At 42.1% G+C, this 26,018-nt stretch overlaps 1 protein-coding gene across 2 annotated transcripts in view; it reads right to left on the bottom strand.

Moving 5' to 3' along the window:
• Positions 1-19,357, bottom strand: part of mapk4.L (mitogen-activated protein kinase 4 L homeolog) — a 60,783-nt gene extending 41,426 nt beyond the window's left edge. Inside the window, exon 1 of one of the 2 annotated variants that reach the window (XM_018266924.2) lies at positions 19,126-19,357. The gene's annotated coding sequence lies outside the window, so the exon portion shown is untranslated. The remainder of the gene's footprint in view (positions 1-19,125) is intronic. The other variant, XM_041570168.1, reaches the window with a different exon arrangement.
• Positions 19,358-26,018: the final 6,661 nt, after the last annotated feature.

Genomic DNA, 26,018 nt, shown 5'->3' with positions numbered 1-26,018 from the left:
AAAGCCTCTGTGCTCTTATTTTTAATAAAATGACTGGATAAGAAGGAGAGGCAGGGATAGTGCGACATTGGGGAAATTGGACCAGATTGTGCAAATCAACCAATTTTAATCTAATTGCAGCAGCGGCATCATTTCTGTTGACTTTTCTGGCAAAAATTGGGATATGCAAGTGTCTTAAAATGTAAAAGAATTCTTACTTTTTAACTTCTCTCTTTTTTTAATTTTCCAAAAATAGATACATAGCAAGATATCAGATACAAATGTACGGTAAATACATCATATTGTTCTTTTACAGAGTACAGTGACACATAAGGTACTATTTGCATGGTATTGTTTACAGAAAGTCATCTGGGGATTAATATAGTAAAAGAGAGAAAGAGAGATAAACTGTACCAAGGTAAAGAAATCAATAAACATTAACAAAAAAAAAAATATATATATATATATAAGTGCGTCCTCATTATTCAAGTATCAATAAAGGTGAAAGACGAGTTATTCCACACGGGATATTCCTGGATAATTTCAAATGAGGTGAGTAATAAAGGGAACGAAGGAGGTTTAAATTCAGACCATGGTTGCCAACGTTCTATATGAATCTCTCTCTTATCTTCAATAAGTGAGGTCAAATATAACATTTCCTCCATGTAATTCAGTCGAGAAAGATATTGTGGTATAGAAAGCGTTGGAGAGATCCAATTTAATGCTGTTACCCATCTAGCAGCGGCCCATAATTGTAATAATAGATAATTTGCTTCTTTGGACGATCCAGGGTAAGGGTAGTTTAACAAAGTGTATTGTGGGCAGCATTTCAAGGAGACCTTTAGTATTAAGGAAGCCATGTTCACTATTGTTTGCCAGAAGCTCGTTACTATCGGACAGGTCCACCAGGCATGTTTATAATCGCTAATTATACCACAACCTCTAAAACATAGTGGAGATATATTAGTGTGCATCAAGCTTTTACGGTGTGGAGTAATATACCATCTAGATAACACTTTATAAGATATTTCTCGAGTTACAAGAATTCTTACTTTTAAGCAACTTAAAGCAGATGTAAACCCAAAAATAAAATGTTGCTTATTGAAAGAAAATAAGTAAATGTATGCACTGCATGTACAGAAGTCCCATTGCCCAATCGTATAAAGCTGTTGCCCATCAGAGGCGGATTCAGCTTTTTGTTAATGCTCAGCCTCCTTTCAGCACCACGGAGAGCGGCCAGTGAGTTTCCAGTAGTTGGGACAAATAATACATCTACAAACGTTACCCAACTGGTTTTGGGCTCTGTATCAGCTCAATGGCTAAACAGCTGCCCAGTAGCACTTTCCCTTAAGTAAATATTACCCAGCAACACTGATATGTACTTATGTCACTTCCACCATTTATCCATATTCCATTCCAGTCTCCTAAAGATTCACAATAGTTCTTGGTATTTTGTAAAAACGCTAGCACTTGAGTTGGGTTTCTTTTCAATGTAACTACTACTATCTCAGTGGATCAAAGCTTTCTAGTGCACATAAAATGCATTTTTCTGTACAGTAATGCAACTGCACCATTGTCTCTAGGATACACATTATACATGCACTTTATTTTCTAATCTTCTTCTCCTCCTCAGTCTAATTAAGTTTTAAACATGGCCAAAGTCTCTAGCAGCCAAGATGTTTTTCTTTCCAAACACAAAGACATCAACAATGAAACCCTGAATAGTTGACAGGTCTTTTTCTCTACCTCCGGCACATTTAGTTCCTTTGCTTGTCAACAGCCCAGTGACAATTATATTCCCTCACTTCTCTATAGCAACGGGAAGGTGACTGGGGCTTCATGTGCGATGCTGGAAGCATAGTGTATTATTTGCCCAGAATGACTTTCTCATCTAAGGACTGGAACTTTCCAAAACTAGTTTATTTTATGCTAAGTGTACCCATATACATACCTCTAAACTCTTTGTGTATTGAGAACTCTGTGAAAAAGAGAAGTAGGTGGTTACTCAAAGAAATTGGATAAGCAAATATAGTAGGGAGAGATGGTGCCTATAGTAACAGTGGATAATAGTCTCTGGGAAGGGAGTGTGAATGTGGGATAGCAGGTATAGTAGGGAGAGATGGTGCCTATAGTAACAGTGGATAATAGTCTCTGGGAAGGGAGTGTGACTGTGGGATAGCAGGTATAGTAGGGAGAGATGGTGCCTATAGTAACAGTGGATAATAGTCTCTGGGAAGGGAGTGTGACTGTGGGATAGTAGGTATAGTAGGGAGAGATGGTGCCTATAGTAACAGTGGATAATAGTCTCTGGGAAGGGAATGTGACTGTGGGATAGCAGGTAGAGTAGGGAGAGATGGTGCCTATAGTAACAGTGGATAATAGTCTCTGGGAAGGGAGTGTGACTGTGGGATAGCAGGTATAGTAGGGAGAGATGGTGCCTATAGTTATAGTGGGATAATAGTCTCTGGGAAGGGAGTGTGACTGTGGGATAGCAGGTATAGTAGGGAGAGATGGTGCCTATAGTAACAGTGGATAATAGTCTCTGGGAAGGGAGTGTAGCAGGTATAGTAGGGAGAGATGGTGCCTATAGTAACAGTGGATAATAGTCTCTGGGAAGGGAGTGTGACTGTGGGATAGCAGGTATAGTAGGGAGAGATGGTGCCTATAGTAACAGTGGGATAATAGTCTCTGGGAAGGGAGTATGACTGTGGGATAGCAGGTATAGTAGGGAGAGATGGTGCCTATAGTAACAGTGGATAATAGTCTCTGGGAAGGGAGTGTGACTGTGGGATAGCAGGTATAGTAGGGAGAGATGGTGTCTATAGTAACAGTGGATAATAGTCTCTGAGTAGGGAGTGTGGGATGATAGGTATAGTAGGGATAGCTCTGTTCATCAATAGATATGCAGGTGGGTACTATAACTGGTATAACTATTAAGTCACAATTAATTTTTCCATTTAACAAATAACTGTCCTTTGATGAATGGTACAAAGGATGATCAATAGTAAGCCAGCGACATTAGCAGTGTTTGGAGACATCAGCACGTTGGCTCTGAATAAAGATGATTAGTGGTTTTACTTAGGATGCAGGGTCCCGGCAGAGCAAATCTAATAAAGAAAACAATGACTACATATATAAGCTGTAAAGCCAGCTGAGCCCCCATGAAATCAACGCAGACTAGCGGTGTCCTGTCAGGGCTCAAAAGCATCTACTTGTGCCTTTGTGCAATATAAGATGAAGATGCAGCTTGAATTGGATGCAGTGTATAGCGCTTTTTTTAACCCTACAATGCAAGCAGAATTTGCCTCTCAATCTCTAGACAGCTGCAGCTTCTGGGATATCATTTAGCACAAACACCATATCCTATGCAGCAGGTCTCAAAGAAAATGAGACTATAGTGAGCCAAAGTGAGCATATTGTCAGGCAGCAGTACTATCAGTATAGAGTGAGCACAGTGTGAGTAACAGCATTAGATCTCTGCCTGCCTCTGAGTTCCCAACTGGTTTCTCATTAACTCCCAGCTTCAGGCTGCGGCACAAAAAGCAGAGATACGGCACTGACACCGTTTATTGGGAGAGAGACAATACTGCAGGGGCATCATCCTCCACAATCACCACACAACTGTACAGTGCAGGACATAGACACCTCCATATAACCACCCAGTCTGTGTCCAAATGAGAGCAGTTCTTCAGAGATGTTCACTAGTCAGTGCTCAACCATTAAACGCAAGCTTCCAGGTCAAGCTGACAACATGTCCGGCACAGACTGATCATGCATGTGATACCCTGTAGAGTGGCCAGAAGCAGCCGGAGCTTGAGTAAGGACATAGGCCCCCCACAGAGTCTGTACAAGCAAAGGAGGTTATTGTCTGTTACTTGGTTAGCAAAGTTCTTTATTATCAGCAGCTGCTGTACCTCCAGACTTGTACTTCTCTCCTGTTGCTGCACTGCTATGGCTAATTTAGTGTGCCTCCGTCCTAGGCAACCCATCTGGCTGTGTATGTGATAAATACATCCCTGTGCATTGCCCCTCTGGGTCTCACTCCATCAGACTGTTTTCATCCTTCTGTCCTTGTCTCATTTCTGCCTCCAGGTCTTCTTTATTGTTGCAACACCCCTATGGGAATTACTGCATTGCCATATTTCACTGCCTGCACCCTGCCGTCCTCATTTCTCAGAATGTTATCTGCCTCCAGGTTTTCTCTCCTGCTGCATCCAACATATTGTTCTCATTCCTCACACCTCTCCCTCCACAAGCAGCGCTTCCCACTACCTCCCCCATCACAATGGGTGCACCTAATGTCCTCATCTCACACTTATTTACACCTCCAGGGCTACACTGCCTGTGACCAATTCTATCCTCTTGTCCTCTAATAACCTCAACAGCAATGTCACAAGTGCTCCTCTCCCAACACCCCTTCCCAGGTACCTGCAAAAATGTTTCAGACAGACCCTCATTATACGTTGTACAGTGTTTCTTGATGTCCCTCATATAATAAAACATCACAAAGATGTTACTGTACAATCAATAGCCATATATATCTGGTCAATTAAGGGAAATCTCATATACAGTCATTCATCCCCAGAAGGCATTACTGGATCTATTAATGTCTGTCCTTTTGGTTACCCAAACTGGGAAATGTATAACAAGCCACGGAGAGGGCACTGCGGAATATATGTGAAATCATTTTCTTTCTAACTTTAAGCAGATTCCTCTTACATACAGTATTATATAACTATAATTATATATACAGTATATATATATATAGTTTTTGCACAGGATTATGACACTATGTAAGTGATATAAGGTACAAAGTAGTGTATAATATCTAGGCCAAAAGAACGAGCATAGCAAGCAAACCGTTAGAATAATCTACCAGGGGTCCTCAAAAGGAGGTGGCTGAATGCACACCTAAATGTTGGACATGGGTAGACATATTGAGCCGTGCCTATGATTACGCATCCTTTGATACAAAACGCGTTAGGACGTGTGACTTTTAATAAATGGAATAAAGCTTTCTTTGACAGACATATTGAGCAGCATGGAACACACTGAAGAATGGGATTACTTAATGTAGTGATTCACAACCAGTGACTCATGAGCAACATGTTACTCACCAACCCCTTGGATGTTGCTTCCAATGGCCTCAAAGCAGGAGCTTATTTTTGAATTCCAGGCTTGGAGGCAAGTTTTGGTTGTATAAAAACCAGGTGTTCTGCCAAACAGAGTCTCCTGTAGGCTGTCAGTCCACATAGGGGCTACCAAATAGCCAATCACAGCCCTTACGGTGCCCATAGACGCAAAGATCCGCTCGTTTGACAACATCGCCAAACGAGCGGATCTTTCCCCGATATGCCATTAACAAACATGGCTATATTGGGGATAATGTGATTGTTCGGCCGTATGGCCGAACGATCCGATTACGATGTGCCATGGGCTCCGGCGGGATTGGTCAGGTCAAAATCAAACCTGACCGAACGACCAAACGACCGATCTCCGCCGGATGAAAGATGTCGGCACACGCCACACACAATCCAAAAATCGTACGAATCCTTGATTCGTACGGTAGGATCTGTGTGTCTATGGCCACCTTTACTTGGCACCCACAGGGACTTTTTTATGCTTGTGTTGCTCCCCAACTCTTTTTACATTTGGTTGAGACTTACGGATAAAATAAATTGGGGACCTCCAGCTTAAGAGAATGCAGCTCAAACAAAGGAACCCTGTTGGCAGAACAAAATGCTACACAGATATCTCTCAAGTAAGTATGGTTAGCCTAGTTACTGGCATTATCAGTTGAATTATCTAATGGGTGACTAGACTAAGAGGCCTTGTTCCCCCTTTCACTATCAAGTTCATTAGAGGGCCAGGTACTGGTTTACATGATTAAGATACTAAGGGTCCTGCCTTTTCCCACATGATGGGGAATGTTAGTTTAAAAGAAAGAACCCTATGACATCAGTACAAGGGACACACAATTAGGGGTACTTACCTCTGAAGCTTCCATCTCTGCTACAGACAAAGTCATTGCCTCAGCTGTGAGTACTTACACTGACTGTTATGTTATTGATATTGCATGGCTACCAGCTGCCCATTCAATAACCACTCTAATTCTGTTTGTTTGAGATCCACAAGTGCCCAATTTATTCTGGGAGATAAACACAGCACCATTACATCCACCATCCTCTATTACAGTGATCACCAACCAATGCCTCCTGAGCATCCCCTTGGATGTTGCTCTTAGCGGGCTCAAAGGCAGGTGCTCATTTTTAGATTTCCAGCTTGGAGGCAAGTGTTTGAGGCATAAAGACCCATCTGTAGGCTGCCAGTCCACATAGGGGCTACCAAATAGCCAATTACAGTCCTTATTTGGCACCCCCAGGAACTCTTTTAATGCTTGTGATCATATTTACATGCGGCTCATGGGTAAAAGAGGTTGGGGATCACTGCTCTGTTAGATAAGCAGATATTGGGGTAAGTGGGGTATATCAGGGGTCTGAATGTATCCCCTGCTCTGCCCATACAATTGGTTTTTAGGAATCCTCTGTTAGCGAGTTGTTACCCTACTATTATGTATGTAAATATACAATGAGTCACCACATTGTGAATAACAGTAGCAGTGTATCTGAGCCATCTGCCGTGCTCTAGCAGTCAGTCGTTACTATCAAACATACTCGTTGGCTTACAAATCTGCTTCAATTCAGAAAAACCAACCAGCAGGACAGCTTTCCCCCTGTTCCATATGTTCCTACAAACATATCCGTCTCTGGGCAGAAATAACACTGACACATGAAAGCAATGAGTAGGAATACGACTACAACAGGGGCGTAACTACAGAGGAAGCAGACCCTGCGGCTGTAAGGGTATAAGGGGCCCAGAAAGACCAAAATTAATGAGCAACTTTCATATATCTTATAGGTCAACTTACCAATGTTTTGAGGCCCCAAATTGAATTTGCTGTGGGCCCCAGTAACACCTAGTTATGCCACTGGACTACAATGAAGTCTGATAAGGTCTTGTCCCAAAAACATGAACAGCCTATGGTAAAGGATGCCATACATGCACATATATTATTGTATAACTCAGTGATGTAACTAGGTGTTACTAGGCCTCCTGCAGATTTAATCTAGTGCCCAAAACATTAATAAGATGACCTATTCTACCAAAATATATTGAAATTGCTCATTAATTAGGGCGTAACTGGGTCCCCTACACTCCTGGGGCCCCCTGCAACTTCATGCTCTGCTTCCTCTGTAGATACACTTCTGGTATAACCAAGGAACGTGGCAATCATGAAGACTTACTAGTTTGGTGATAGAACTAATCATAGGAAAGATCAGCCGGGCATATAAAGATTCCAGCCAGGAACATTATCCGGAGCCAATATGGTTCTTCTGTTATTTGCAGGCTGACTGCACTTATAACCTGTTCACCCATTGTAACAGCTGATAATGTCCATCTCTCCTGCTTCTATTCAACTACAATGAAAATACAGGTATGGGACCTGTTATTCAGAATGCTTGGGACCTGGGGTCTTCAGGATCTTCATACCTTATGTCAACTAAGAAGTAATCTAAATATTAATTTAACCCAATTGAATTGCTTTGCCTCCAATAAGGATTCATTATATCAAAGCTGGGATCAGTTACAAAGTACAAGTATGAGACCTGTTATCCAAAATGCTCCGGAACCGGGGTTTTCCGGATAAGGGGTCTTTCCTTAATCGGCATCTCCATACCATAACCCCCATATGCAATAAAATGCACTAAGTTTGCCCAGGAGCAGTTTTTAAAAATGTAAATTATTTGGGTTTTGGGATAACGGATCCCATACGTGTACTGTTTTTTCATTGCAGGATAAAGGAAATCATTTTTTAAAATGTAAATGGTTTGATTAATGGGTTTCCAGATAAAGGATCCCATACCTGTACTGTGTTCTCATTACAGGGATAAAGGATATCTTTTAAAAAAAATGTAATTATTTGATTAAAATGGAGTCTCAGGTAGATGGCTTTCCTGTAATTCAGAGCTTTCTGGGTAATGGGTTTCTGAATAAGCGATCCCATACCTGTACTATAATTATCTAATCACTGTTGTCAGGGCAAATGCTGTTTCTGCCCCACCCTAAAACCGATCCTGACAATGACAAAATGCCCAAGTGGTAAAAAGCTTGTTATTATAGCACAGTGGGGCCCATATTGTAGGGTTGGCTTCCTATGGTGGCCTGGAGCAATCAATGCTCAGCTTGAAGGCCAGTTAGAAGTACCAGAGTCAAATGTAACTATATCCAGGGGAAGTTACATAAATTGAAACAGAGCATTGGTCCAAATTTTTGCAGCAACCTCTCAATGTCTGTGCCTCCTGCTATAGACTCCATTTTATCCCAATAATCAACATTTTTTTTAAATGATTTCCTTTCTCTGTGTAATAATAAAACAGTAGCTTGTACTTGATCCCAAATAAGATATAATTAATCCTTATTGGAAGCAAAACCAGCCTATGGGTTTATGTAACCCAATACTGTCTTCATTTACTATTATTATTTATAGGTTTGGAATCTGTTATCCAGAAACCCATTAGCCAGAAAGCTGCATCTTACATTTAGGCCAACTCCAATAGACTCCATTTAATCCCAATAATCCAATTTTTTAAAAATATTTCCTTTTTCTCTATACTAATAAAACAGTAGCTTGTACTTGATCCCAACTAAGATATAATTAATCCTTATTGGAAGCAAAACCAGCCTATTGGGTTTATTTAAAGTAGTGATTCCCCTTTGAGGTATATATATATATACATATATCTTATAGAATATCCAATTCCTAGCTACTTTCCAATTGGTCTTCATTATTTATATGTTATACTTTTTGAGTTATTTGACTTTTTCTTCTGATCCTTTCCAGCTTTCAAATGGGGGGTCACCGACCCCATCTAAAAAAACAAATGCTCTGTAAGACTACACATCAAGGGGGTTATTTACTAAACTCAGAATGCAAAGATCACAAAAAAATGTGATTTTTTTTAATAAAATCGGACTTTTAAAAAAATCAGTTTATTAAACCCTGAGGATGGAAAAGTCATAATCTGAAAATCCGGTATCTCAAACCTGTCGAGGTTGCATATACTGTAAGCCAATGGGAGAAGTCCCAATGATTCTTTTGATGTGCACTGGGTTTTTGGCAATACCCCAAAGTTTTCGGGGCAAAATTCAGAGTTTTCATGTGAAAAATCTGAAAAAAATCGCAAAATCGTTTTTTCGCGATTCTTCCTGATTTTTTTCCCACAAACCGAATTTTCGGGAAGGTGAATTAATAAATAAGCCCAAAAAATCTGTGCGGATCTGGCCGGAGTTTTTTTCAGAAAATATTGAGATAAATTCGGACTTTGATAAATAACCCCCTTATTGTTATTGCTACTTTTTATTACTCATCTTTCTATTCAGGCCTCTCCTATTCATATTCCAGTCTCTTATTCAAATCAGTGCATGGTTGCTAGGGTCATTTGGACCCTAGCAACCAGATGGCTAAAATTACAAACTGCAGAGCTGCTGAATAAAAAGCTAAATAACAAAAAAATCACAAATAATAAAAAAAGAAAACCAATTGCAAATTGTCTCAGAATATCCCTCTCTACATCATATTAAAAGTTAATTTAAAGGTGAACAACTCCTTTAGTGTTTACATGATTTTCTAGTAGACTTTGGACACAAATTACTGAAAGATCCGTTTTCCGGAAACCCCCAGATCTCGAGCATTCTGGATAACATGTCCCATACCTGTATACCCAAAATAAATGAAAGCAATGTTGCAGTACTGCTTTGTGCATTAAACACGGCTGTCTACAAAAATAATGTGTTAATTTTCAGGACACAACAACCCAACATTTCTAGTAATGTAAATGCAGCGTTTGTCTGTTTCCCTGGCTGGTTCTTCAGCTGCAGAATAAGAATCTTCCAATGAATCTTATAAAGATGGTCCCTTGGGGGCCGTAATGTGACTCAGGGAGGAGATGAGCGGATCCTGGGAGAGAATAAGGCAACTTGATTTACAAGACATGAATTTTACATTAGTAGTCAGAGCAGGTGAGAGCGAGCGAGTGGAGATGACAATCTTCCCAATAATGAATGAAGCCGGGGAGATTGTGATCATCTAGTCATTTAGCTCTACACAATGGGACGTAGTTTGTGGCACTCTGAAAGAGTCAAGAGTATTGTGAGAGCGACACTTCATCACCGTAGAAGCCAAACCAACCCCAGCAATGGAAATGACCGCACCAGAGAATCGGGACACTAGAAACAACACGGGGAGAATAAGAGAAAGCGAGTGGGACATGGACAATGAGTGGGCGGCAATTGGATAAAGCGGCAATAAATATTGAAGCGGAGGAAGAAACCGGTTGCTGAGACAGCTCAGCCAGCCAGAGGCACGAAATCAATGTTATTAAAGGGCAACTAAAGTCTAAAAAAGAATAATGTTAGAAATGCTGTATTTTGTATACTAAATATAGACATGATTAAACATGTTAAAGCCCAATGAAACAAATGATTTATGCTTTCAAAGTTGGCGCAGGGAGCTGTCATTTTGTAACTTTATTAAAGATCTTTGCAAGACCAAGACTATGCACATGCTCAGTGTGGTCTGGGCTTCAGTTGGGAGTTTAAGCTTAGGGATCGTCATAAATGATCAAAAGAGCACAAGTCAAACAATATCTGCCAGAAGCCGATACAGCAAGACGGATTAATAATCAGAATATACAGACTGCACTGGGTCTGTGGATACAAATCTACACAGTTGTTACAGGGAAACAAACAAAGCTGCTCGAGTTCTGGGACGTAAGGTGGGAGGGCTCCCCCTGTCATTTGATTGTATGATCATTTCCCTGCACAGCAGTTAGGGACCGTCTGAAGTTCCCGAACTGCAGCTGTCAGAGCAATTTCACTGCCTACAGTCAGGTTTATTATAAAAATGGTACTAATTTTTTAATTAAAGTATATTGGAGATAGGTTTCTTTTTTGATTAAAGAAAGTAAAAATGGGATATTATTTTTTGCCTTTACATGCCCTTTAAGTCAATTATAACACTCGGCTAAAGGGAAAAAAGGATTCCTTGCCTGTAATTAGTGAAAGCTGCAAAGAGTCAGAAGAAAAAGGCACATAACTATAAAACTATAAAAAATAAATAATGAAAACCAATTGAAAAGTTGCCTAGAATAGGCCATTCTATAACATAATGAAAGTTACCTTAAAGGTAAACGGCCCCTTTAAGGGCTTGTTTACAATTTGTATGGCAACAGTGCTAGAATGCCTTAGGCTCTTGCATTGTAGCCACCTGAATGCTAAAAAGGTACAAGAGTGCCATAAATTTAAGCTCCTCTTCTTTCAAGCTCTATATTATGTTGATGGGTCCCTTGCAAGAGTTTAAAGGACATATAAAGCCTACATTTTCCTACCATGTATATAAGTTGGGCGTATCTTCCCCACCCAAGCCACATCATTTGCACTACATATACCCCTCTATTAGCCAGCAACATCACATTTTCCGAAAATAAATAGCAGTGTTCACCCGGCGGCCATTTTCCCTCTGACATCATCAGTAATCTGCAAACAGGACATGTATGCTGTAAAGTTCATGCAATGCAGCTTTAACAGGCTCAACGTACTTTGATAAAAAGTTCTGCTGAGGTTGAGCACTGTAATGGTTAAGCTGAGCTCAGTAGAGGTGTTTAGGAGAAAAAAACAATAGGACCAGGCAGCTAGAACAGAGTTTCTATAGGAACCAGCAATGCTATCTCTTCATTGGCTGTTAGACGGAAGGGTGTTTAATAATCTGAGCTGAGAAGAACTGAGCATGCTCATTAGCCAACAGCCAAAGTAAATTCCTGAGGGAGGGGGCAGAGTGGGTTAGAGGAGGAGAAGGAATTCTAAGTGATTAAGAAGCCTTACTATTAGCCTTTTAACAATCTTATTGTGGGGAGGGTTTACATGTTCATTAAAGGAGAACTAAAGCTTAACTAAAGAAGTAGCTAGAAATGTTGTACATTATGTTTTTGTGCTTCTGTACCAGCCCAAGGCAACCACAGCCCTTTAGCAGTAAAGATCTGTGTCTCCAAAGATGCCCCAGTAGCTCCACATCTTCTTTTCTGCTGATTCACTGCACATGCTCTGTGCTGCTGTCACTTACTGAGCTTAGGGACCCACTCACAATATACAGAACACATAGTTCTCCTTTAATGTATGTGACTCTATGAGGCACACTTCTGCACCATTTACAGTGCCATACATTGAGTTCTTGCATTGTGTCCTTCTAAAAGGTGTAGTGTGGTGCAAGCAGGGGCATAACTACAAAGGAAGCAGACCCTGTGGCTGCAGGCGGCCCAAGAGGTACTGGAGGCCCCATGATTAATGTGCGATTTCAATATTTATTTGTAAAACAGGACAACCTCCCCTTAGGGGGGGTCACTGACCCCATCTAAAAAAAATACTCTCGAAGGCTACAAAATGTATTGTTAATGCTACTTTTTATTACTCATCTTTCTATTCAGGCCTCTCCTATTCATATTCCAGTCTCTTATTCAAATCGATGAATGGTTGCTAGGGGAATGTGGACCCTCGCAACCAGGCGGCTGAAATTGCAAACTGCAGAGCTTCTGAATAAAAAGCTAAATAACTCAAAAACCACAAATAATAAAAAATGAAAACCAATTGCAAATTGTCTCAGAATATCACTCTCTACATCATACTAACAGTTAATTTAAAGGTGAACAACCCCTTTAACTTTAAACGTTCTATAGAAAAACCACCATCCACAGAGCCAATAATTATATATCTTAGCAACAAATCTCTTTTATTTTCTCGGCCGTTCATTAAAAGCTAAGGTTGGCCCAGGCTAGGCAACAAACAGAAAGCCCTTTGATAATCACCCCAGGGACACTGGGTGCCTTTGATTCTGAGCACAATAAAAGGTCAGATTCTTGGTGCTACCGACCTGCCCTAATGATACCGCAAGGAAGTGATTTACTATTTTAGTTCATTGTTGTTTGCAAAAGCCAATGAGCGTTAATGGAACCAATAAGAAGATGATTTCCGTGCCCCACAGGGTACATTGGGCCCTAAGGTCAAGTGATTGCACTGCTCAAAATAAAAATATATGCGTCATAACACAGTGCACCAAACTGACTTAAAGACACAAAATATGATTTAAAGGAGAACTAAACCCTAAAAATGAATGTGGCTAAAAATGGCATATTTTATAAAGTGAACTTATTGCACGAGGCTAAAGTTTGAGCTTGTCAATAGCAGCAATGATCCAGGACTTCAAACTTGTCACAGGGGGTCACCATCTTGGAAAGTGTCTGTGACACTCACATGCTCAGTGGGCTCTGATTGGCTGTTGAGAAGCTAAGCTTAGGGCTCGTCACTAATTATCCAGCAGAAAATGAGCTTCCCTGGCTGTAATATAAGCTGATGCTACAGGTTTGCTGATTATTAAATTCTGATGCTAATTGCACTGGCTTCTGTGCTGCCATGTAGTAATTATGTGTATTAATTACTAATCAGCCTTATATTGTTACATTTCTATTCTATGTGTACTGTATATTGTGAGTGGGTTCCTAAGCTCAGTAAGTGACAGCAGCACAGAGCATGTGCAGTGAATCAGCAGAAAAGAAGATGGGGAGCTACTGGGGCATCTTTGGAGACACAGATCTTTACTGCTAAAGGGCTGTGGTTGCCTTGGGCTGGTACAGAAGCACAAAACATCATGTACAACATTTCTAGCTACTTCTTTAATTAAGCTTTAGTTGTCCTTTAAGCAGCAGGAGCAGCAGCAGAATACAGATTAACCTTTGTGTTCTGATCCTTCCAGCCCCACTCACAGAGACACTGGGTGTTTTATACACCAGGAATATCAAGCAAATACTAATGAATGGCTTTAGCACCAAGCTCTTAATCTCTCAGGGAATACTAATGGCCTTATACAAGTTCCATTTTTTTGTAATCCGTCACATTCACATTAGCCTGATTTTCAGCCATGCAGTAAAAAGCACATTAGCTGCGGTTACAATTGTAATTAACATACGCTTACATAAATCTTAATGTTGCCTCTTTGGAAATGAGTGGTGATAGTCCGTCCTGTATATGGTTTACCATTATCAGAAGTAGGTAATGATGTAAAAGCACATCATAGAGACTTGAAAGTACAGCAAAGGGCAACAAAATGTATAAAGGGAAAGTAGGGAAAGTACAGCGAAGGGCAACTAAATGTATAAAGGGATTGGAGTGGGCTAATTAGTCGTGATCACTGACCAAGCTGTACTTTTCTATGCAGAGATCTCAGCTTGTACCTTGAACTCCCTGCATCCAGGCTAAAGATCAGTGCTGTAGGCCATACACTAGAGGGCAGTATAACGAGCCATCATTAGGCCTCTACAGTAGGGAATTTCTTGTTTAGACTTTTAGGAGGATATTGGTTTCTGTTTGAAAGGATCAAGGACTTCTGCATAATGAGAGGTTCTACAACTGAAAAGGGGGTGAGGCAGTGGGGGCATTCATAGCCTCTTCTGAGCCATTAATCTAAAAGGCTTACATGACTAGCAAAACAAGAAGTAAGTGCAGGTAGCCTCCGGATCTAGTAACCCATAGCAACAAGTCATTTATATTTCTATTGCTAATTGGTCCAGCAACATGGTTCTCTTCCTTCCCCACCATTCCCTCCCCTCAGATTATACCCCTTTGTCTTTGCACACAAGGCATTTGCCTCTACTTTCTACCACTAGTTCCATCCCTGCTAGCACAGATCCTATCTGATCCCCAATCCTGTCCTGCTTTATGGCAGCTGAGATTCTAGCTATCTATATAACAGAACATTCTGTCCCAGTGGCTGCACAGATCCTATCTGATCCCCATTGTAAGCAGCAGTCCTGTCCTGCTTTATGGCAGCTGAGATTCTAGCTATCTGTATAACAGAACATTCTGTCCCAGTGGCTGCACAGATCCTGTTTGTTTTTACCGGGAGGGGCTGCCAGGGAACCAGGTGATCGACATTAACCCTTTCCTGCTAAAGATGTAATCCCTGTGATTTATATTGTGCTGGCACATTACTGAAGCAGGGACCCTATTTTAACATAGTTAGCAGCAGATCCTATCTGATCCCCATTGTAAGCAGCAGTCCTGTCCTGCTTTATGGCAGCTGAGATTCTAGCTATCTGTATAACAGAACATTCTGTCCCAGTGGCTGCACAGATCCTATCTGATCCCCATTGTAAGCAGCAGTCCTGTCTTGCTTTATGGCAGCTGAGATTCTAGCTATCTGTATAACAGAACATTCTGTCCCAGTGGCTGCAAATATGGCATATAAAATAGAAATGCCCTGATCTGCCCTAAATGTTTACAGTACTTGTCAACTGCCTATCCTAACTGGACTATTTGTTGGTATGGGTGAGCCAATCAGTCAATGCCCTATGGTAATGACAGGGTCACCCCCAGTTGGTGCTGCTGGAGTTATTTATAGCAGAATGGTCACTCGCTTGTGTATCTAATCACTCAATGTTTCCTGTGCAATAACTCCTGTCCCGCTGCTACTCCTAGTAAAGGTGTTTTACTGCAGGAGCCAATTACAAATCAGCAACTGAAATGCTCTGAAAACCAGATATAATTGTCAGCTTTGTTAGCCAATAATCACATCAGGCTTTTCTTATGATTAATTTCAAAGGCTTCACCCTCTTTCTAATCAACTAAGCATAAGCACGGGGAGTGATTGCTAATCAATGTTAAATATCTTTGCAGGTAAATGTTATATGGATATGGGTGAACAGTATCTTTCAGTCAGTCATTCATATCCCTAGTTGCCGATATCCATGACCAGAACAACCCGATAACCAGGGGCGTAACTACTTAGGAAGCCTCGGAGGAAGGAATAAATATACAATTTCAATAAATATTGTTAAAACTGGTCAACATCTAGACACTTTGGGGGCCTGAAAAATTATTTGCTGGGGGGTCCAGTAATATCTAGTTATGCCACTGCCGATAACCACCCCCTTAATAAACGCTCACCCCAAATCTCGCCCTAACTGGCCTTCAGACTGGGCCCCCTTAGCTCATAACAAGGTTACAGATATATAGAAACATTGGGGTAACAGTCACCCTGCTATAGTTCCAGGGGTACCCAGGGTACAAATAAGCACTCACCCCAAATCTCCCCCTAACTGACCTTCAGACTGGGTCCCCTTAGCTCATAACAAGGTTACAGATATATAGAAACATTGGGGTAACAGTCACCCTGCTATAGTTCCAGGGGTACCCAGGGTACAAATAAGCACTCACCCCAAATCTCCCCCTAACTGGCCTTCAGGCTGGGCCCCCTTAGCTCATAACAAGGTTACAGATATATAGAAACATTGGGGTAACAGTCACCCTGCTATAGTTCCAGGGGTACCCAGGGCACAAATAAGCACTCACCCCAAATCTCCCCCTAACTGGCCTTCAGACTGGGCCCCCTTAGCTCATAACAAGGTTACAGATATATAGAAACATTGGGGTAACAGTCACCCTGCTATAGTTCCAGGGGTACCCAGGGCACAAATAAGCACTCACCCCAAATCTCCCCCTAACTGGCCTTCAGACTGGGCCCCCTTAGCTCATAACAAGGTTACAGATATATAGAAACATTGGGGTAACAGTCACCCTGCTATATTTCCAGGGGTACCTAGGGCACAAATAAGCACTCACCCCAAATCCCAGCAGACTGCAATGCTGATATAACCCTGACATGCACCAAAATTCTAATAGTGTCAATAATAGTATAAATAAAGTAGCAATAACAATAAAATTGTAGCCTTAGGGCAGTGGCACATGCTGCTACTTTGGGAGATTAGTCGCCCAGCAGCAAATCTCCTCTTCTTCGGGCGACTAATTTCCCCCTAAATGCCTATGCGCCGGCTAGAATGTAAATCACCAGCAGGGTGGCACTCGGATCGCTTTGGCTTTCCGAAGTTGCTTGAAGTTTCCTCGTGAGGCAACTTCGGAAAATGAGGCGTTCCGAGTGACATCCCGCTGGTTATTTTCATTCTAGCCGACGTGAAGGCATTTAGGGGAAATAAGTCGCCCGAAGAAGAGGCGGCTGGCTGACTAATCTCCCCCAGTAGCAACATGTGCCACTGCCCTTACAAAGCATTTATTTTCTAGATGAGGTCAGTGACCCCCATTTGAAAGCCGGAAAGAGTCAGAAGAAGAAGAAGGCAAATAATTATAGAACTATAACAAATAAATGATGAAGACTAATTGAAAAGTTGCTTAGAATTGGCCATTTTATAACATTCTAAGTTAACTAAAAGGCGAACCATCCCTTTAAACATGTTATTGTCATTGAGGTTCAGTGACATCGGATGCCATTTGTGTTTTATACAGACTCTCGTCTGCTGATAATCCACCATTTTAAAGGGAAAGTACGCCTGGCAAGCACAACTAAAGGGCTAAAGCACATCCAGCATTTTGCAGCCCATTGGCCAATCCTGGTCTGAGAATGATGGGAGTTCTGATGATACAGGACTTATCATGTAGTTCCTTCTTGCCTCTCACTAGCAATACTCACAGTCACGGGCGCTGCTACAGGTCCCGAGGCACAAAACAGGAGAAATGCTGAAGAGCAGCAAACAAAACGGTGTGGGATTATCACCATGGAGCCGAAAACGGAAACTGCCTTTAGCATAGTTTCTAACTGTCATTCCTTGGAACTTTTACAACTGTCATTTGCAGTCGACAACAAGCAGGGGTGCCACTTGTTATAGAACTACAACCCCCAGCAACTCCTGACAACCTTCAGCCAAGCCATGCTGGGTGTCAGGAGGTGTTGAGTGCTGTAGTTCAACAACAAGTGGAAAGGCTGCACTCATGGCTGATATATGTAAATCAATTGTGTGTAGCTGCCACACGGTTGCCTATTAATATTCTCCCCATTAGTGATGCAGCGGGGAAAAAATTTGGGCGCCCATCTGAATAGTCACCTGCATAAACATTGTTGTGTGTCAAAATAATTTTGACGCCCACTGACTTCAATGCGTTTCCAGGATTTTTTTTCCGGTTTCAATTTGCAAGTTTTTCGGCGCATCAAAATGGGACAAATATGTCCACACATCACGGTTAACCCCAATTCATTCAACGGCCCATCCAGTGGAGGTTCTAATGCCGGAGCTTGGGTTGATACCCTCTGTATAAACAAACCCACGCTATGTACAGCAGGTAGCCCCCCCCCCCGTTCTGCATCTGGATGGAAAGTGGGACCATTTAGAAAGAAATCACCCAGCGCTGCTCTATCTCATTAGTGCAGTTCATTAGGGTGCTGAAGGTTAATTGTTCCCCCTTAGACGGTAAATCCAAGTGCTGTCTGGATTCTACTTTGTAATGAACTACAAGTCTCTGCATCCACACAGAGCCAATGAGAGAAACAGAACTGCAGAGAGCACTTCCCTGAGTCTCTAATGAAATAATAAGGTGCTTGATTGCTTTCTGGGTGCAAATAAGGGTTTAATTCACAGTAATCAGCAGCAGTCCTATTTGGGGGAGGCTGATCCCCTTGAGCTGTAGCTGGTGCTGCTGGACTCACACTCAATGGCACTCAATGGTTTAGACTCAATGGCTCACACTCAGTGACACTCAATGGCTCACACTCAGTGACACTCAATGAGACTCAATGGCTCACACTCAGTGACCCTCAATGGCTCACACTCAGTGACACTCAATGAGACTCAATGGCTCAGACTCAATGGCTCAGACTCAGTGAGACTCAATGGCTCACACTCAATGGCTCACACTCAGTGACACTCAATGGCTCACACTCAATGGCTCAGACTCAGTGACACTCAATGGCTCACACTCAATGGCTCACACTCAGTGACACTCAATGGCTCACACTCAATGGCTCAGACTCAGTGACACTCAATGAGTCTCAATGGCTCACACTCAGTGACACTCAATGGCTTACACTCAGTGACACTCAATGGCTTACACTCAGTGACACTCAATAAGACTCAATGGCTCAGACTCAGTGAGACTCAATGGCAGAGACACCTGATCCCTTTGTGTGAGAAGCTGCTGGTATTGAGGCAATGGAGCAGCGCAGGGCATCACGGGACATTCCTAAAAGCGACTTACCGGCTCCGTTCAGTCCCCGCAGTGTCCCATTGAGGTGCAGGCAAATGTCTCCTACTGCCTCCGGCTCCATACACCGGCTTATCCCCATCTGACTGATCTCTCGCTGCCTCCCAGGGAACTCCCCTCCAGCCACGCCCACTCCTGACATCACAGGCAATCAGCTGGCTGCGGGCACGGACGTGCAACTGCCGGTTCTGCCTCACACAACTGCCTCCTATGACTGGGAAAGCGCTGCCTTCTGCCAATCGCTATGAAATCGGGGTTACTTTGCTGCACTGCTGCTTTTCCCCAGGAGAGGGGGGTCTCTGCGCAGGATGCTCTAATTAAAGGGGTGGTTCGCCTTTCAGGTAACTTTGTGAATGTTATGGAATGGCCAATTCTAAGCAATTTTTAAATTGGTCTTCATTATATTTTTTATATAGTTTTATAGTTATTTGCCTTTTTATTATGACTCTTTGCAGCTTTCAAATGGGCATCTGACTCTTCTTAGGGTAGGACTACATGGACGTTTTCTCCTATTTATATTCCAGTCTCTTATTCAAATCAGTGCATGGTTGCTAGGGGAATTTGGACCCTAGCAACCAGATTGTCTAAAATGCAAATTGAAGAGCTGCTGAATAAAAAGCTAAATAACTCAAAAGCCTTAAATAATAAAAAATGAAAAACGTTTTCATTTTTTATTATTTAAGGTTTGTGAATTATTTAGCTTTTTATTCAGCAGCTCTCCAGTTTGCAGATTCAGCTATCTGGTTGCTAGGGTCCAAATGACCCTAGCAACCATGCATTGATATGAATAAGAGACTGGAATATGAATAGGAGAGGTCTGAATAGAAAGATGAGTTACTAAAAAGTAGCAATAACCATATATTTGTTGCATTTGTTTTTAGATGGGGTCAGTGACCCACAAATTTGAAAACTGGAAAGAGTCAGAAGAAGAAGACAAATTATTAAAAAACTATAAAAAAATATAATGAAGACCAGTTGAAAAGCTGCTCAGAATTAGCCATTCTCTAGTAAAGGTTAACTTAAAGATGAACCACCCCTTTACTTAATGACATCGCCACATTAAAAAGCATTATACGACTAAGAAGGAATATATGGAGAATGCATGGGGTGTCTTGTGTATAATAATAATATAATATATTTCTATAAAATGGATATGATTATTACTGTCTAATTAAATCCACAAAGTTTGGGATGGAGATATTTTTCACTGGAGATCAGTAGGAGCTGCCGCGTTTCTCAGCAATAATTGCCGAACTGCGAGGGCACAGCGAGAAGCGTTAAGCTGACAATTGTCCCGAGGGGGGGTGGAGGACACAAGGTTGGAAAAAAGCTGCCAATCACCATATGAGGCATTGGCCCAATGAGGCAAGAGGGCAATAATGGCTACTTGTCATGGGCAGTCCTGCCCATTTGCCGCCTGAGGCGGACTTCGCTTTGCCCCCTTCCCCATGGCACTTACCCCGTCCACGTCGCTAGTGCAGAGACCACAATTGCGCTCTCTGCACTAGATGAGCCAAATTTCCGGGTGAAAACCGGAAATTTGTCTCTTAAAGTTAGCAGGACCGGCATTTTTGTCTCAACTTGCCTCATTGGTGGAGCGTCCCTCAGTGGCGTAACCACCGGGGGAGCAGAGGGTGCGATTGGGCCAGGGCCTGCACCCCCTCAGGGCCCCCCGGCAGCTCGCCCACCACGACTCCGGCGAGATTCGGGCTGATTCCGGGCGTACGGAGGGGGGGCGGCTGCATGTCCCGCGCCAGGGCCCGCCCCCCTCTAGTTACGTTACTGGCGTCCCTGCTGCTTGTCTAAGAGAATCAGGAGTGGAAGAATTATTCTCCGAATCGTTACACTGCTTAGGGTCGCATTTGGTTTTTATCCACCTCTGAGCTCCATTCCTTTATTGTGTCCTAGGGATGGGCGAATTTTTCTGCCTTGTCTTGCCGTGGAAATGATGCCCATAGATTTGTATGGCGGTGCGCATCAAAAAAAAAATAACGCACGTCCAAAAAATTTTGCTGCGCGGCAACATTTTTTTGACGCCCATAGACTTTAATGGGCGTCAGCGACATTTCGCCAGCGGCGAAACGGGTCAAATTCGTCCAAGCCACTCTGTAGTAATCATGTGCAAGTCGACCCTAACCTGCTCACTCCAGTCCCACATCCAACCTGAACCTGGTCGGCACTTCCATTTATAGACCCGTGTCCAACACACCCGTCTCTGATGTCATGAAAGGGGGCGGGGCAGGAGTCCCACAGGTAATGGGCTGACCTATGGGGCCCCTACAGTTATACCACCCGCACCTCTTTGGCTCCCAGGATTCTATTGGTGGAACACTCAGGAGGCCCGGGGAAGAGGAGGGCCCAAACCAGTTGCACGGAATGCTGTACAGTTCCATCCTCCCCTTTTCTGCTCATCTTCCCAGTACTGGACGAGTGTGTGTGTTGAGGCAGTAAGAGCGCTGGGAAGCAATTTAGGGTGCAAGTCATGGGAATGTAATGCTGCTCATATATCCCTTAACCCCCCCGAGTATAATTTTTGATTGGTCACTTCAAAGTGCAGTTTCGTTAAAGGGGTGGTTCACCTTTAAGGTAACTTTTAGTATGTATGGCCAATTCTAAGCAACTTTTCAATTGGTCTTCATTATTTTTTATAGTTTTATCATTATTTGCCTTTTTCTTCTGACTCTTTGCAGCTTTCAAATGGGTGTCGCTGACCCCTGCCAGGGCTGGATTTGAAGTTACGGCACCCCAAGCCTGCATGTCCCGTGCCTGACGCTTCACAAGCGAGCGTACGCAACCCTGCCCCCGTATGGTCCTAGCACCGGCCTGTTGGGTGCAAAACTTTCAAGCTGTGCGTGCGGGAGAGCAATCACGAGCAGCGGAGCACTGGGGAGCTTTGTGTCCCCAGTGCTCCTTAGGAATGCGGCTGGGCATCGTGCAGCCCCTGAAATTTTCCGCCCCAGGCCTGGGCCTTTGTGGCCTCACTACAAATCCGGGGCTTGACCCCTGCTAAAAAAAACAAATGCTACAAATGTATTGTTATTGTTCATTTTTATTACTCATCTTTCTATTCAGGTCTCTCCTATTCATATTCCAGTTTCTTATTATTCAAATCAGTGCATGGTTGCTAGGGTCATTTGGACCCTAGCTACCAGAATGCTTACAATACAAATTGAAGAGCTGCTCAATAAAAAGCTAAATAACTCCGAAACCTTAACCAATAAAAAATGAAAACCAATTGCAAATTGTCTCAGAATATCACTTGCTTCATCATATTAAAAGTTATCTCAAAAATGAACAACCCCTTTAAACATCTTATGGGAAAGAAATAATGAATTTGTCCCTCCTAAATTACCTGGACTGTCTCATCCCCTGCACCCCCTGTAGTTGCACCCCTCCTCATTAATGTCCTATTTCAGTGATTTATACATGACTTTGTGACGTGCTTTTGCTTTGATTAAGTTGCCCTTGAAAGTGCCGGTCCCAATGAATTGTGTGAAATATGAACAATGGGAGATAAACAGCTGGGGATCCATTGCTGCCTCAATAATGTATGTGACTCAGGGCTGAAAGGGAAGGCTCCTTGCACCGGATGTTTCTCAATGCGACACACATAGAATTATAGCATAAATATTAATTTACCAGACTTCTGCTATACAAAGCTGCCATTCACCTTGTGTGCCACCCATTATATTAAACCAATGAGATCTGATCAGTCGCTCTGTTATTGTCAGTAGAATATGGAGGTGATTAAACTTGCCCCTCAGGCACAAATGGCGTATTATTAGCTGCTACTTTCCAGCTGGTGGTGAAGCTCCTCGGCCCACAACCCCACCAGGCAGTTTTAACTAAATACGCCAGACAGAGAGTCAAGAAACAGTGAAGCAAAACAGGGAGAGTAAGTAAAGAAGGGACAGTAGTACAAGATGGGGAGAGTAAGTGAAGAAGAGACCGTAGTACAAGATGGGGAGAGTAAGTGAAGAAGAGACCGTAGTACAAGATGGGGAGAGTAAGTGAAGAAGGGACAGTAGTACAAGATGGGGAGAGTAAGTGAAGAAGGGACAGTAGTACAAGATGGGGAGAGTAAGTGAAGAAGGGAAGTAGTACAAGATGGGGAGAGTAAGTGAAGAAGAGACCGTAGTACAAGATGGGGAGAGTAAGTGAAGAAGGGACAGTAGTACAAGATGGGGATAGTAAGTGAAGAAGGGAAGTAGTACAAGATGGGGAGAGTAAGTGAAGAAGAGACCGTAGTACAAGATGGGGAGAGTAAGTGAAGAAGGGACAGTAGTACAAGATGGGGAGAGTAAGTGAAGAAGGGACAGTAGTACAAGATGGGGAGAGTAAGTGAAGAAGGGACAGTAGTACAAGATGGGGATAGTAAGTGAAGAAGGGAAGTAGTACAAGATGGGGAGAGTAAGTGAAGAAGAGACCGTAGTACAAGATGGGGAGAGTAAGTGAAGAAGGGACAGTAGTACAAGATGGGGAGAGTAAGTGAAGAAGGGACAGTAGTACAAGATGGGGATAGTAAGTGAAGAAGGGACAGTAGTACAAGATGGGGAGAGTAAGTGAAGAAGGGACAGTAGTACAAGATGGGGAGAGTAAGTGAAGAAGGGACAGTAGTACAAGATGGGGACAGTAAGTGAAGGGACAGTAGTACAAGATGGGGATAGTAAGTGAAGAAGGGACAGTAGTACAAGATGGGGATAGTAAGTGAAGAAGGGACAGTAGTACAAGATGGGGAGAGTAAGTGAAGAAGGGACAGTAGTACAAGATGGGGAGAGTAAGTGAAGAAAGGAGAGTAGTACAAGATGGGGAGAGTAAGTGAAGAAGGGACAGTAGTACAAGATGGGGAGAGTAAGTGAAGAAAGGAGAGTAGTACAAGATGGGGATAGTAAGTGAAGAAGGGACAGTAGTACAAGATGGGGAGAGTAAGTGAAGAAAGGAGAGTAGTACAAAATGGGGAAAGTAAGTGAAGAAGGGACAGTAGTATGAGATGGGGAGAGTAAGTGAAGAAGGGACAGTAGTACAAGATGGGGAGAGTAAGTGAAGAAGGGACAGTAGTACAAGATGGGGAGAGTAAGTGTAGTAGGGGACAGTACAAGGAGAAACAAGGGAAAGTTGTGCTCACCACTATTTTTTAAAAAACTATTTTTTTAAAACAGTACAAGGAGAGACACATAGTACAGACACACTAAATATTGTTGGTTCAGTAACAAAGTTGTTTGTCGTGTGCTTGTTGTACAATGCCGGCAAGTCCCAGTTGTTAATTCTGTATAACTGAACCATTTACCATCCTGAGTTCCTCTCTCATCACAACATGTTAATGACTCAGGTGAATTAACAGCCCACTCTAATTGCCATTCGTATATTGAAAAGGAAAATATCGATGTCATTGTGAGAAATTAGTTTCAGAGGAGGCTGAAAATTGCAAAATGGTTTCATTTCTATGAGATTTGCTCTTGATACGATGTCACTTGAGCCACAAGCCTGTGTTCCATTCACCGTACAGTCGTAGGGAGCAAATGAACCCTATGGGCACCCTTCTTTTTGCTTCAAGCCCCATAAGAGGTTTAGCCTTTGCTCAGGGCCCCCTTAGTTCATAACAAGGTAACAGATATAGGAGAAAATGGTGTATGTTATAGAATGGCCTATTCCTAGAAACTTTACAATTGGTTTTCATTATTTATTGTTTTTGTTGATTTTTTTTTTTAATTATTTGCCACTTCTGACTCTTTCCAGCTTTCAAATAGGGGTCACTGACCCTGGCAGCCAAAAACAATTGCTAATACTAGATTGCTATTGTTACACTTTGTATTACTTATCTTCCTATTTGGGCCCTCCTCTATCCATATCCCAGTATCTCGTCAAACCACTGCCTGGTTGCCAGGATAAATAAGACCCTAGCAACCAGATAGCTGCTGAAATACCAAACTGGAGAGCCACTGAACAAAATGGTAAATAATAAACATTAAAAATAAAAAACAACTGCAAGCTGTCGTCGTATCTAAGGGGCAGATTTATCAAAGGTCGAAGCGAAAATTCTAATAAAAAAATTCGAATTTCAAGCTATTTTTGATGTACTTTGACTAGGGAATAGTCCAAATTAGATTTGAATTTAAAAAAAATTTGAATTTCGAAATTTATCATGTACTGTCTCTTTAAAAATTTGACTTCGACCATTTGCCATCTAAAACCTGCTGAATTGCTGTTTTAGCCTATAGGGGACCTCCTAGAACCTATTTGGAGTCAATTGGTGGACTTTGAACTTTTAGAAAAAACTTTGAATCGAATTTGATCGAATACGATGTTACTTTGATTTCATATTCGAACAAAAATGGCCCATTCACCCGGAAAAAAAACTTTCAATTTTTTTAATAAATTTCTTTTTTTATTAGAATTTCAACGTTTTTTTTTTTTTTAATTTAAAATTCGACCCTTGATAAATCTGCCCCTATATGTCTACACTATACTAAAGGTTAATTGAAAAATGTACAACCCCATTTAATTTCAAGTGAGAGCCCAGGTCAACACACAAGTTTGGGTAAGGAACTCTATGGAAGAGGAGATACCACTGTGGGCGCTGGATCTGGTCTTCCTTTTTTTATATAGTTCATATGCCTTCTTCTTCTGACTCTTTCCAGGTTTCATATGGGGGGGGTCACTGACCCCATCTAAGAAACAAATGCTCTGTAAGGCTACAAATGTATTGTTATTGCTACTTTTAAGTAGGCATTTTTTTTATTCGGGCCTCTCCTATTTATTTATATTACAGTCTCTTATGCAAATCAGTGCATGGTTGCTAGGGTAATTTGGACCCTAGCAACCAGATTTCTGAAATTGCAAACTGGAGAGCTGCTGATGAAACAGTTAAATAACTCAAAGAATACAAA

This window comes from Xenopus laevis, chromosome 1L (genome assembly GCF_017654675.1).
Source record: "Xenopus laevis strain J_2021 chromosome 1L, Xenopus_laevis_v10.1, whole genome shotgun sequence".
Classification (NCBI taxonomy): domain Eukaryota; kingdom Metazoa; phylum Chordata; class Amphibia; order Anura; family Pipidae; genus Xenopus; species Xenopus laevis.
This window is presented reverse-complemented; position numbering and strand designations above follow the sequence as displayed.